At 39.4% G+C, this 14,568-nt stretch overlaps 1 long non-coding RNA gene across 1 annotated transcript in view; it reads left to right on the top strand.

Moving 5' to 3' along the window:
- The window catches only part of LOC105813795, a 91,293-nt gene extending 77,541 nt beyond the window's left edge, over positions 1-13,752 (top strand). The window contains exons 2-3 of the long non-coding RNA XR_001137672.1: positions 12,157-12,285; positions 13,664-13,752. This is a non-coding gene — a long non-coding RNA (uncharacterized LOC105813795). The remainder of the gene's footprint in view (positions 1-12,156; positions 12,286-13,663) is intronic.
- The last annotated feature ends 816 nt before the right edge of the window (positions 13,753-14,568 follow it).

The following is a 14,568-nucleotide window of genomic DNA, read 5'->3' as shown; positions in this document are numbered from 1 at the left end:
CAGTTTTCCAGAAAGATAATGGAGAGAGTTTTCTCCATCTTTGGTATCTTACATCAGTATGGTACACTAGTTATAAATTAATGTCCACACTTTTTTTTTATTGTTTTTTACCCAAATGTCCTTTTTTCCCTTCCAGGCCCTGACATTACATTTAATTGTGACATCTCCTCAGGGCTGGGACAGTTTAACAGACATCTCCTGTGTTTGATGCTTTGAGGAGTACTGAACAGGGATCATATAGGATTTTCGTCTATCAGGATTTGTCTGATGTCTTTCTTGCAGTTAGACTGTGGTTATGTGTTGAGGATCACAGCAGATCAAGGGTATGTGCCAACAATGGGACTTACATTAACCTTGATCATCTGGCTCAGGTGGTGCTTCCCATCTTTTTCCTCCATTCCCTACTGTACTCCCTGGGGATAGATTCCCAGCACATAGTTATGTTCCACCTGCTTGGGGGCAGAGCAGCTACACAAATTGTTCAGATTTCTTCTGTGTTGGAGACTGATCTTGATAACTTATATTTACATCAATATGGAATGGTGGATATTTAATTCAACCCTACCTTGTTGTCCCAGCTTGGGCTATCAGTTGGTTTTGGGGATCCCCTGCTATGCCCCAATCAGGTAGTTCTCTAAGGAGCTGTGACTCCCCTTCCTGGAGGAGGATCTTAAAAACCAAATCAGGGTGCTAGATGTGTTGGTGCTTCTGGGCCCTTATGTGCATATACATGCACACATTGCTATATGTAACCATCTAAATATTAAGCTATACATATTACCACATAGATCATTCCAGTCTCCTCCCCATCTGTACATTCTCACCCTGATGATGGGGAAGAGAGGAACTGGATCTTGCTGTCAACTTAATCATTCAATTCCAGTACAGATGTATCAGAATTCTTACACAGGCATTTATTTTTGAGCAGAGTTTTTTGTAGTCAATGGGTTGCCTGAGTTTGATGGCTACTTTTAACAATCTTCATTAGTTAAATTGCATTATGTCTTACCTCACAGTTTAAACATCCCTGTTCATACAAACATATATATGACCAAAAGTTAGATGAGTAACATTTATAGCCGTGGTGTCAGTTGGGCCAAAGATTTCTGTGTTAAAATGGTAGCACAGCAGTTATATTTGATAAAGGTACATTAAAGACAAGAAATCACGACTCTGCTGGAAAGTAAGTGTAAGAGAAAATATGAATAGAAGTGATTGCAGCTCCAAAGAATTGGGCAGAGAAATATCCTACATTTTTCTTTACCTATACACAGAAAAAATGCAGATGCGTCAGAAGAAAATAGGATTAGTGTAGAAGATAATACAAATGGTGAAGGCAGTAAAAAAGAACAGCATAATTACTGAAATGTTTTCCTGAATGCAGAGCAAAAGGAAGGAAAGATGATACAAACATTAGAAAATGGATATTTTACCTATACAGGAAATCACAAGGGCAGAGAAAATGATGGTTTTGGTAGTGTAATAAATCTTATAAAGACATCGTGACTGGAATGGTTATTTGCCTATCAAATAATTGCCTACTTGAAAAAGCTCCAAGAAGACACATGTACACTTTATTAGAAGACATAGTGCAAAAATATTCCAGTACTCATCATGTTAGGAAAATGCACAAATACCAAAGCAGAAAGGACAACAAATAAGAATCTTCAGGCTCAAAAGATGCAGGTTTGGACCACAGTGTACTGCTTTTCTCCCTTGAGGGAAGGAGCATTAGTAATCCAAAGGGGTAACACATGTAATCTTCACACCTACAAACTCAGGTGAACCCTAAACAAGATAAACCAAGGAAAGCTACATCAAGCCACACCATAATCAAACTTCTGGAAAGCCACCAGAGAAAAATGACTTTACCTCTCTACCTCCAGAAGAGAAACAACAGCAGATTTTTCTTCATCTCCATGTCATAGGTGAATAAACTGAGAGGTTGAAACATTCCATAACTTCCTCACAGTCCCCGCACCAGAAAGTGGATGGACACCAGGCTGCCTAAGGCCAGGGTCTGTGTTCTCGACCCTATGCTTAAGGAAACCATCACTAGGCAACCATTATTTTTAAGATTGTTGACTCCCAGTTCACCGAATTATACAGGGTTTTGGAGTTAAAGCCCCAGTTAGAAATAATTCTATCTGGCATGTGCTTCTTGGGACTCTCCCTGCAGTTTCAGAGACATTGAGAACTGGTAGAGTCTTCCACTGTTCTAGATCCCACAGAGGCCAGACTTAAGAATGAACATAAAAAGAACCATGTGGCACCTGTAAAACAAGGTGCCTACAAACCAACTGGGAGAAATTTAAGGACTTCCACTTCAGGGAATATGAAGTAGCTGCACTTCCTCTCTTTAAGAAACCTGGACAATTAGAGACCTTACAACCTAAGGAATAATATGATGGTGTTTTTTTCGTCTGTCTCTTATATCCCACTCTTGTAAGCCGAAGAAGGTGACAACCCGGAAAAATGCGTGCATAGATGTGCCAACGTGCACAGACAAAAGCAACAACACCGGCCCACATAAAATTTGCTTTCTTTAGCCAAAGGCCAGGATAGGGCAGCCCAGCAAGAGAGAAAACTTTTAGACAACCATCTGAAGAGCTTCTAAAACAAGGTACTCCAACACCCCTGCAGAGGTCATGTCAAAGAATAATAAGGAGGCAGCTGGAGCATTCAGTGTCACAGAGAAGTACAAAGGCCCTACCTAGAGTGTTAAGCCTGGACTTCAACACCTACTTGGCATTAATGAGATATTCCTTCCTCTCCTTACATGGTGTTAGAAGAAGCCTAGCACAGAGTCACACTGTTCAGTTTTCTCCTTCAGCGATGAGGCCACCCCTGCCCGGCAGTAATACAGTATGGGTCACCTTTCCCTTCTGAGCAATGTCAGAAAAAGCCAGCTAAAACAACGTTCAAATAACTAGAGCCTCACACTACAAAGGTCCAGGGTTCAGTAAAAAATTACATATCCTACAATGAGTAAGGAAGATTTCAAACTGAATGAAGACAATCAATAGATATGAACACTGAGACAACAAAGGTTTTTTAAGGAGCCATGGTAAAAGGACTGCCACAAGGGATTATAAAAATGCTTCAGACAAAATATAAAGATGAACCAAATTGAAGTTTTAGAACTGAAAAATACAATAAGTGAAATGCAAAGCCCAGTAGATGCGCTCCATAGCAGAATAGAAATTATCCAGTCTGAACAACAGCAAATAGACTGGAAAAAATGAACAAACCTGTGCTTGTGAAGGATCCAATATTCATGTCATAGGATTCCTAGGAAGAGAAGAGAGACAGGGCATGAACAAGTATTTGAAGACATGATGGCTGAAACTCTCAACATTTTGCAAAGACTTAAACCTACAGATTTGAGAGGCTTGGATAACCCCAAACAAGATACACCAAAGAAACTTACACTAATTAAACTTTTGATCACTAAAGAAAAAAATGACACTTTAGGGGAAAAGCAATTTGAACAGCAGCAGATTTCTCATCACACACCATGCGATCACAGGAAATGGCAAATACTTCTTAAGTGCTGATGTAAATCAACTGTTAATACAAAATGCTATACTCAGTGAAACTATCCTTCAGGAATAAAGGGGAAATCAGGACATTCACAGATAAAAAGAAAATTTAAATTTGTTGTCAGCATACCTCCCCAAAAGAATAACTAAATAAAGTTCTCCAAACACAAGGAAAATTACAAAAGAAGGAATCTTGGTATTTAAGTAAGGAAGAAAGATCATGGTAAGGAAAATATGGATCAACAGATTTAACTTCTCCTGGATATTCTAAATTGTGACTAATGTTTGAAGCAACAATCATAGCATTGTCTGATACAATTTTATGTAGAGGAAAGATCTAAGACAATTAAATGAGGGAGGGTAAAGAAACATGAAATAACGAAATGACCCCAGTCGAGTATGAAAATTATGTACATATAATAAATAAAGCAACCACTTAAAAGGCAAAGATTGGCATAGTGAATTTAAAAACACAGCTGGGTGCAGTGGCTCACGCCTGTAATCCTAGCACTCTGGGAGGCCGAGGCAGAAGGATTGCTTGAGCCCAGGAGTGTGAGGTTGCTGTGAGCCAGGCTGACACTACAGCACTCTAGCCTGGGCAAGACTCTGTCTCAAAAAAAAAAAAATCACAGCACACGATATGCTGTTCACAATAAACTCCAAAGATAATGATATCATCAGGGTGAAAGGAGGGAAAAAAAATACATCATGAGAATGTTAATCAAAAGAAAGTAGTGGCTAAGGTGAGCTTCAGAACCAAGAAAATTAAATTACCAGAGCCACAGAGGGGACAGTGTATATTGAAAAAAGGGTCAATTCACCAAGGGCCATAGCAATCATAACATGTGCATGCAGCAAACAACAAAGCTGGAAAATATGTGAAGTGAAAATGAGTGAGGGATAATAAAGTCTCCACCAACAATTGATAGAATTAGACAGAAAGAAGAATATGGAAGAACTCAACAACAATATGAGACAACAGGATCTAATTGTTAGACCTTTCCCCCCTACAACAGCAGACTACATGTTCTTTTCCAGTGCTCACAGAACACATACTGAAATAGACCCTGGGTCATGAAACAAACCTCAACAAATTTAAAATAATTGAAGTTCAACAGAGTATGTTCTCCAACCACAACTAGAAATAAGAGAATGATAATAGGAATATCTCCAAACACTTGAAAACTGAACATTGAGGTCACAGAGTAAGAAATGTTACACTCAATGAAAATGAACACATCATATCAAAATTTGTGGGACACATCTAAAGCAGAGCTGATTTCAAAAAATGTACAGCACTAAATGCTATAGAAGAAAAGTCTCCAGTCAATAATCTACTCCCAACTCAAGAACCTAAAATAGACCCAAAGGAAGCAGGAGGAGGAAATGATAAAGACAGGAAATCACTAACATCAGAGAATAAAACCAAGACTGGTTTCTTTGAAAAGATCAGTAAAATTGACAAACCTCCAACAACACTGTCAAAGCAAAAAGAACTCGCTCATACCAGAAATGAAACAGGGATATCACTACTGCAGACATCCAAAGGGCAATAAGCAGATACGATGAATAATAACTCTATACACATGAATTTGACAATTTGGACCACATGGATCACTTCCTTAAAAAACAAACTACTACAAGTCACCCGATATAAAATAGGTTATTTGAATAGTTTTATAAGCACTGAAATGTTGAATTCATTCTTTAAAAATTCCTTAACAGGAATTCCTCAGGGCTAAATAGTTTGCAAATACACATTTATCAGCAGTTGTACACGATTGCTTTGAGAAAATAGGAAAGGAACATTCGCCAATTCATTTTGTGAAGCTAGTGTTACCCTGGCCCCAAAATGTATATTATACATTGATAAAATGTAACACTCCTATTTATTAGAGAAAATTATAAAAATACTTGGAATGAATAACAGCATAACAAAAAGAATACTACAGACCAACATCTCATAGACACAAAAATCCTTACCAGTATATTAGCAACTAGAAGTCAATATGTAAGAAGAATTATTCATCATCACCAAGTGAGAGTTATTCCAAGGATCGAATACTGGTTCAGTATTCAAAAATCAATGTATTGCATAATATAAACAGCTAAAGAAGACATATCATAATTGTATTAATACAGAGAAAGCAGTGACACAATTCAACACTCATTTATGAAAACAACTCTCAGAAAAATGGGAACAGAGGCAAACTTCGTCAACGTGATTAAGAGCACCTACAAAAACTTTTAGCTAACATTTTCCGTAACAGTGACCGACTGAATGTTTTCTTCCTGAACTTGAGAGAAAGGCAAAGATGCCAGCTCTCATGACTTATTCTACATAGTGCGGGAAGCTCTATGAAGTGCCATTAGACGATACAGGGAAATAGAAGAAAGGAAGAAGTAAAAATGTCCTTATTTGAAAAAGCATGTTTGTCTACCTAGAAAATTCCAAAAAAGATAAAAGGACTATAGTACTACTATAGTAGTACTATACACAACAACCTGAATGAATCTTAAGAGAATTGTGCTGCATGAAAAAAAGCCAATCCCAGAACCTTACATACTCTGTAATTCCATTTATAGAACATGCTTGAACTGACAAAAGTGCTTGTTGGGGGTGAGGGGTTATGAGTGAGAGACAGGAGTTGTGGACATAAAAAGGCAACCTGAGAAATTCTTGTGATGACATGTCCTGTATCTTGGCTGTATCACTCTCAAGATCCTGGTTGTGCTATAGTACGATAATTTTGCAAGATGTATCATTGGGGAAAACTGGGTAAATGTTACGCAGGATCTTTCTGTGATATTTCTTGCAACTAAATGTACGTCTACAATGATCTCTAAATAAATGTAACTACATAGCACGCACATGAGTAAAAGACAATTTTGCTAACGATTATTTTTGTCCTAATGACTGTGTAGATTTTTGTACAACATAGATCACAATCCCCTAAAATTTATATTATACATTGATAAAATGTAAGGCATCTGCATATTACAAAATAAAAGATAAACAAAAATTATAAAACACTCATTCAAATGAATAAGAAACACTCTAAAACTGCAATATACAAGCAGGCAAATATACGGATAGTTTACAAAGGGAAAATACATATGGTCAGTAAAAAAAAAAATACGAGATGTTTAATACCCTTAGTTATCAAAGAAGCATGAAATAAAACAATATTGCACACATCTTAAGTCTCTAGCAGAGCACTGACCAAACTGAAATTTCCCACTTCACCTAGAATTTGCTAGAACATTTTTCCTCAATAACCTAAGTGAATTCATAACTACTCTCTCTGAATACATCCATTAGAATACTGGACAAGACACTGTGCGTCCCTTGACTTCTTAGCCTACAGCTTCTAATTTGCCTTCTTGGCCTTCCTTAGAACAAGTCTGTCTTCTTAGAGGGAATACTGGAGTCTAGGAAGAGGGCTTAGCAACATAAACCTCAGAGGTTGTAGGTGTTTCTAAGAAATGGTACCTTCATGGGCACATCCTGCACCCCACTCACGCACTGGGTGTCACACTCCCAGGAACCTTGAGAGGAGTGTTCTCTCTGGCTACGGGCTGACGTATACAAAGACAGGGCTACCTCTTGGGTTTCCAAGTCTTGAATGTGCTTCACGCTTTTATTTTTCCTAAGATTTATCTCTACTGGATTGAGGTAGTACCAGTTTGCACAGTTTCTCCTCTTAGTCCATGACAAGTTTCAAAAAGGAGAAAGAATTAGAGTTTGGGTCTGAGATTGCAGAGTGAACAGGCTCAGCCCTGACATTGGCAGAACCCAGGCAAGGGTATGGGGTGGAGACAGCTCACAGACCATGAGCAGCGAGGCACTCAATCCAAGCCAAGCAACCCCTGCCCACAACTTGGGCAGATTTCCCACCTCTGTTTGCATCACCCTTTCACAGTTAGAAGGACAGATTCAAACAGAATTCCTATAGAAATTCCCATAGATTCCCACGGAATTTCTCGAGTCCTGAGCCAGAATATGGCAGCATTGAGAGCGCTAGCTCCCTTCCACCCATGCCCTGGACTACAGCCAGCAGTTCCTCCTCTTCCACCCTGGGCTCCATCCTGTACTGCAGATGACCTCACAAACAAGCACGTGGACACCTCAGCCACTGGGCTCTGTGCTCACCTCACAAGTAGCTAACCTCAGGCCACCCTACCTTGGCATTTCAGCTTTGGGTTCTGCTCTTTGGAAGTAGGACCTGGTGAAGAGCCTGCACAGGCCCAGGAAATGAAACCAGGGTTGTTTGGGCAAAGAATTCTGAGGTTCCAGGACCCAGAACATGGTCTAGAAGGGCATGGTATAGTCTCCTAGTGAACAAGTCTCTTTGACCCCATGACTCCGCCCTGGTAGGAGGAGCTCTGCCAAAGGGCAGAGTGGGTTTCTCAGAAACACAAGGTGCAGAATAGTGATACCTCTTTCCAGATCTAAGGGTGATTTTCCACAAAAGTGGAAAATTTTATGGTTTTCCCATTAACAAGCAATTTAATTAGTTTCATTCCCATCCATCCACTTAAAATAGTCTTAAGGAATTATTGTGCATATTCAGTCTTTATCTTCTCTGCATCTTAGACTTTCATAGGGAAAGTGATGGATCTGGAAGATTGGGTGGGTGCTCCTTTTCTCTCTTATGCTTGGAGAAAGGATGAAGGGAGATCTGTTCAGTGGTGGAATATAGCTTTGTTTTTTTCTGTTGCCCTATGATAGGGCACACTGTACTGCTAGGATGGGCACCAAGATATTTGCCTTCTATGCCACATGTCTTTCTGAGACGTATTTGAGACAGCATTACAATTCATTTAACTTTGCCACCACAAAAAGTACTTTCACACATGGCGTTTCATTTCATTCTGCTATGATACGTTGCATTCAAGAGTAACCTTCTGATTTATAGTTTTTGGTTCAGTAGTACTAAACAACTATACATATTCATTGAATAAACTAGTCATGGGGTTGTTTGATTTTTTCTTGTTGATTTTTTTTTGAGTTCTAGATAGATTCTGGTTATCAGCCCTTTATCAGATGTGTAGAGAGCAAATATTTTTTCCCATTCTGTGGGCTGTCTATTCACTCTAATGATAGTTTCCCTGGCAGTGCAGAAGCTTTTTAATTTGATTAGATCCCACTTATTTATTTTTGTTGCTGCGGCGATTGCTTTGGGGGTCTTCTTCAAGCGAAATGAACAGAAACTTTTCAAAAGAAGACAGAATAATGGCCAGCAAACATATAAAAAAAATGCTCAACATCTCTAATCATTAGAGAAATGCAAATCAAAACCACAATGAGGTATCACCTAACCCCGGTGAGATTGGCCTCTATCAAAAAAACACAAAACAACAAATGTTGGCGAGGATGTGGAGAGACAGGAACACTTTTACACTGCTGGTGGGACTGCAAATTAGTGCAACCTCTGTGGAAAAGAATTTGGAGATACCTCAGAGAGCTAAAAATAGAAATACCATTCGATCCAGCAATAGCACTATTAGGCATCTACCCAAAAGAGTACAAAACATTCTACGATAAGGACATCTGCACCCGAATGTTTATGGCAGCACAATTCACCATTGCAAGAATGTGGAAACAACCCAAGTGCCCGTCAATCCATGAGTGGATTATCAAAATTTGGTATATGTTTACAATGGAATATTACTCAATCATAAGAAATGACAGTGATCTAGCACCTCTTACACTTTCCTGGATTAAACTTGAGCCCATTATCCAAAGTGGGGCACCACAAGAGCAGAAGAACGGGATCCATTTGTACTCACCATCCACATTGGTATTAACTAATCAACACATAAATGCACATATCAGAACAACATCTAGTGGATGCTGGGGAAGGGGGAGGAGGGGACGGGTATTTGTATACACAAGGAGTGCAATGCGCACTACCCGAAGGATGGACATATTTGAAACACGGACTTGGTGGGGGGGAACCAAGGGCAACACACGTAACCTAAACATCTGTACCCCATAATATGCTGGAAAAAAATAAAAACGTATAATGAGTGATTTTTATGCATCAGGTACAATGTTACATGCTGGGAATAGTGAACAAGACAGATATGAATCTGTCCTCATTAAATTTATAATGTATTGGGGAAAACAGGCTCCTCCAAAAAAACAGAAAAAAATTCTAAAATAATTACCAATTTTAATAGGTAGCTTTAAGGGGGAAAATATAAGAGACCAAAACATAGAATGTCTGTAGATTCTGTGTATATATCTACATAGGACTTTTACCTCTATTTCAGGTCTTCGCTCAAAGATCACTTTCTTAAGCCTTTTCTGATAGTGATATTAGAAATAGCAATCATTCTACTTTAGCACTCCTTACTTTTATTTTCTCTTACACATATATACCTGTGTGCACACACATGTAATTGGCTTATGTTTTCCTCTCACTACTTACAGGTAAGCCCTGTGAGGATAGGGGCTATTGCCTTTTTATTGTAATGATTCTTACTCTTTGTGAGCCTAAGATGGTGCCTGGTACAGAGTAGTCTCCCCTTAGCCACGAGGATGTTCCAAGACCCGCAGTAGATGTTTAAAATTGCAGATAGTACCAAACCCTATATACAGGCAGCCCAACTATGATGATTTGACTTATGATTTTTTGACTTTATCGTGATGCAAAATACACATTCAGTAGAAACTATACCTTGAGTACTCACACAATCATCTGTGTTTCACTTTCAGTATTCAACAAATTATTAATACATGAGATATTCAACACTATTATAAAGTAGGCTTTGTGTTACATGATTTTGGCCAATTGTAGTCTAATGTAAATGTTCTCAGATCGTTTGAGATAGGCTAGGCTCAGCTATGATGTTCAACAGCTCAGGTGTGTTAAATGTATTTTTGGCCTATGAGATTTTTAACTTATGGGTTGATCAGAACATAATCCTACAGTAAGTTGAGGAGCATCTTTATACTATTTTTGATCTGATAACCAAAACGGCTACTAAGTGACTGATGGGCAGGCAGCACACACAATATGGATATGCTGGACAAAGGGATGATACACATCCCAGGTGGGATAGAGCAGGACAGTGTGAGATTTCATCACACAGCTGAGAACAGTGTGTGATTTAAAACTTGTAAGTTATTTCTGGAATTTTCCATTTGATATTTTGAGACCGCAGTTGACCAGAGGTAACTGAAATCACAGAAGGTGAAACTGCACATAAGAGGGGGGAGGGAGATCACTGTAGGTGCTCAATAAATACTTGTTAAAAGAATAAATGAGGTAGCCAGGAAAGGTTTTCTGAGAAGTAAACATTTAAGCTGAGACTTAAAGATCAAGCCAAGTCATGCAAGGGAAGTGGGAGGAGGAGACCTTTCCAGGTGGAGGAAATGGTACATGCAAAGGGCCTGAGGCAGGAAAGAGGGTGACATACAAGGAACTAAGGAAGCCCACGTGCTGGGAGCCTGTGTTGAGCAGCAGCTGGAGCTGAGGTTGGAGAGGTGAACAGGGCAAGGTTGTGCTATCTTATAGGCCAAGGTGAAGATTGAGTTTCATTGTAAATATCAATACATTAGGAAGAGATACAAGCAAAGCAGGAACACTGCATTGAAACACGATCACTCTGGCTTCTGTGTGTAACTACTATTGGAGGATGACAGAATTGTAACCAGAGTGACAAATTATGAGACTAGTGCAACAACGGCGATGATATTAGCCAATGTTTATATATTATCTCATTTAAATTAAAATTTAATTGATAAATTCTCAATATTTTCCAAGGTTTTTTTCTTAACCTTTACTTTTCCATATTGTAATCTGTGTTACTATAAGATACAGCAAAGCAGTCGTTGTTTTAAGGTTACTATATCGGCATTTAATGGAGTTCCAAGGAGAACACTCTGACTCTAAGGGATTCTTCATCTTAAAAATTTTGAGACATGTTCCCACAGATATTTAAGAATTACACTTAATTCTTAAGCATTTGAAAGTGGTGTTTGCAGAAGAATAGTAATGTAGCCGTGTGTGGGATGATCTGAGTTACAGGATATTCTAAAGTGGCAATTCAGCTGGGAACTGTGTAGGGGAATCCAGGTATTAGAGGAGGAAGTGTAGACTCACGTGACTGTCGTGGGAAATATAAATGCGAGAAAATGGCAAGACATAAAATGGCAAAAAAATTGATGTCTGATTGAATAGAGGGAAATATGAGAGACAGAGAGGAATTGAGGACGTCTTCAAGGCTGTGAGGAGGAGGGATGCAGTGGATGCTATTCGTGCCCTGCCCAGGTCCCATTTATGTGCCCACAGCATCCATCTCCGACCTGCTATGGGTTTTGTCTGCCAAGATCCACGGCTATACTCTTGTCTGGATCAATGTCCTCAAGGATTGTCCTCACTAGAGAGACTGGAGCTGCCCCTCTCCCAGAGAAATCATGCCTTGCCTCCAGGGACAGCGAACAGCTAATGACTGGTAAGTCTTGGAACATGCCTCAAGGTGAGACAACCATGGGAAGCCATTCATGCTTCCGAGTGCCGTGGGATCAGGCTGAGGCTAGACTTCCACTGAAAGCACATCTTGCTTAGCTTCTGCCTTATCTGTTTCCATTACTTCCTTCCAGATGTCTCCTGAGAGCATTTCCTCCATAAATCACTTATGCAAGGATCTCTGGCCTGGGCTCTGCTTCTGTGGATACCGACCTGAGATAGAAGAGGAAGAACACACTGGAGCCACTGACAGAAAAGGGAAGGTGAGACACGGGTGTTAATTTGGACTTGTTTGATAGATACCATCTATCTTTTCCCGAGTTCTCTTGATGCGCCGTTCACGCAGGAAAGGTATGATTAGAGAGGAAGAAATCATGATACGCTGAATAAGTGGGCATATTTGAAGTACACTTGATCTAAATTTCACTTTTTAATATCAGTTAACTAGAGATCCAAATGCCCACTGAACGAGTTCTAAGTGCATTTTATTGAGTGACCTAAATTTTAAAAATCTAAGTACTTTTCAAATACAGACTAGAGAGCCCATGAGCACCTAGGGATCCGCAAAACATCCCAAACAATTTTTCAAGTGTTTTATTTTTGGCAAGACGCGGTTTAGCTCATTTTGCAAGTGCTCTTCTCTCAGTTTTTAAACCCTTGGGCATTTCAAAGGAAATTTAATCCATATGTTTCTGATTCATTTACATTTTAAGTCATAAAAATGTTATTTTTTATAAGAGTGGTTTGATATCCAAGAAACTTTCTGAGCCTTTTAAAAAATCTCTTTAAAGTCTTGTTAGTCAGAGCCAGGGAGCAGACATGGCATGTGACGCGCCCCACCCCCTGAAAATGTAATCCAGACAGACCCAACCGGAGACTGACCTCAGGGCGATGCTTGCCACGGCCAGACCCAAAAAAAAAAAAAAAATCGTGGCACTGCGATAATCAAGAAAGTTGGTTTGGACACCAGAGAATCCTTAGGAAACCCAAGGGAAGACAATGAATGGCAAATGATCGCAAACATCAAAGTGGGATTCATTACTGCCTCCTTAATGTGTCTGGGCTAAGCATAAGGACTAACTAGACGATCCTACATTACAGCAAGTATCACTCCTGGCAGCTTTTAGGAAAATCAGCACACTTCTGCAGGACAAAGTCCTGTATCACCACCCCCATACTTTACATAAAAAAAAAAAAAAATTGTGTCTTTTCTCAGCACTGCCTATAATAAGGCATCAAAACAACAACATCCAAGGACTTTCAGTAACTTACTACATATACTACAGCGTACTAGGAAGCAATTAAAATGAGGTAAATGAATATTTAAAGATGTAGAAAGATGCTCACGATTTGTTGCTAAATGCAAAATATGGTGACAGACCTGTACATGGATATAAGGACCACATTTTTTGTTAAGGAAAAAAGGAATATCAAAATTATATATATGTGCACTGAAATAGTCAATAGTAATTATCTGTAACTGGTAGGATCGAGGTGTTTTTCTTTTGTTTGCTTGGGTATATTTTCTGACTTTTTCTACAATACACATTAATAAAAAGAAACTGTTTGTATTTTAGAAATTGTACAGAGCAGTTTTCCTGCCATATTGTAAGAGAGCAATGCCCTTCTCTTTTTCTCCAGAACAACAGTGCATGGAGGCCAAGCCGGAGGAGGTGCTAAGACAAGCACTGGATGATCAAACTGTCTGAGAGCTGCTGGAATGCAAGTCTTCATCTGCAACGGCTGAACCTGTGGTCCCCATACTGTGTGAACCCCAAATTGGTCACACGATCTAACATGTGGGGGTATGCGACAGGGTAGATTACTTAAAATCAGAACTGTTCTCAAAATTCTGGGACGTATGGTTGTTCTGGCTATGGGGCACATTGCTTCAGAGAGGAGGAAAAATTCTAAAAGGCAACCTAAGGAACCTCTCTGAAGTATTAAAAAAAAAAAAAAAATGGCAACTGGTAATTTATAAAGCTATAGCTGCTGGTACTGAACATCCCCCGAACAAGAACTCCCGATGCTCCCTCGTGTAAATGTAGACGACGTTTTAACTCCAAAGGACAATGACTTTCACATCTGTTGGTACCTAGTCAAGTTGCAGTTTAAAGTCCTCCCTGCGCAAAATGTGCACGACTGCCAATATTAATTATCTCCATAATACTCCTGAAACCTGTAAAATATGCTTTCCCCCGAAGAGCTGCTCTCCCTAATATCATTAGCACCCCATTTCCTCTCCGCTTCTCTGCCGTCCCCATCAACCTCAGGGCTCATTCTGAATAACGAGCCCTTTGCTGTTCAGCTGGGCTCATTAGATCCTCTTTGATCATAAAGACAGAGTAATGCAAAGCAGAAACATCATTTTCTGAGCCCCCATTAGTGGGAAAAAAGTGAGATAAATAATCCTTAATGCTCCCTTTTTAAAAAAATGTGATTCCGCAACATTCCAACCGAAAGGAATAGGATAAGTGGGGAATTCAGTTAGTTATCATGTAAAACCAACTTATTTCAAAACCCTGGAAGGACTTTCGGTTTTAACA

This window comes from Propithecus coquereli, unplaced genomic scaffold (genome assembly GCF_000956105.1).
Source record: "Propithecus coquereli isolate 6110/MARCELLA unplaced genomic scaffold, Pcoq_1.0 Scaffold29, whole genome shotgun sequence".
Lineage (NCBI taxonomy): Eukaryota > Metazoa > Chordata > Mammalia > Primates > Indriidae > Propithecus > Propithecus coquereli.
Note: the sequence above shows the minus strand (reverse complement) of the source record. Positions and strands in the feature narration are given on the sequence as shown.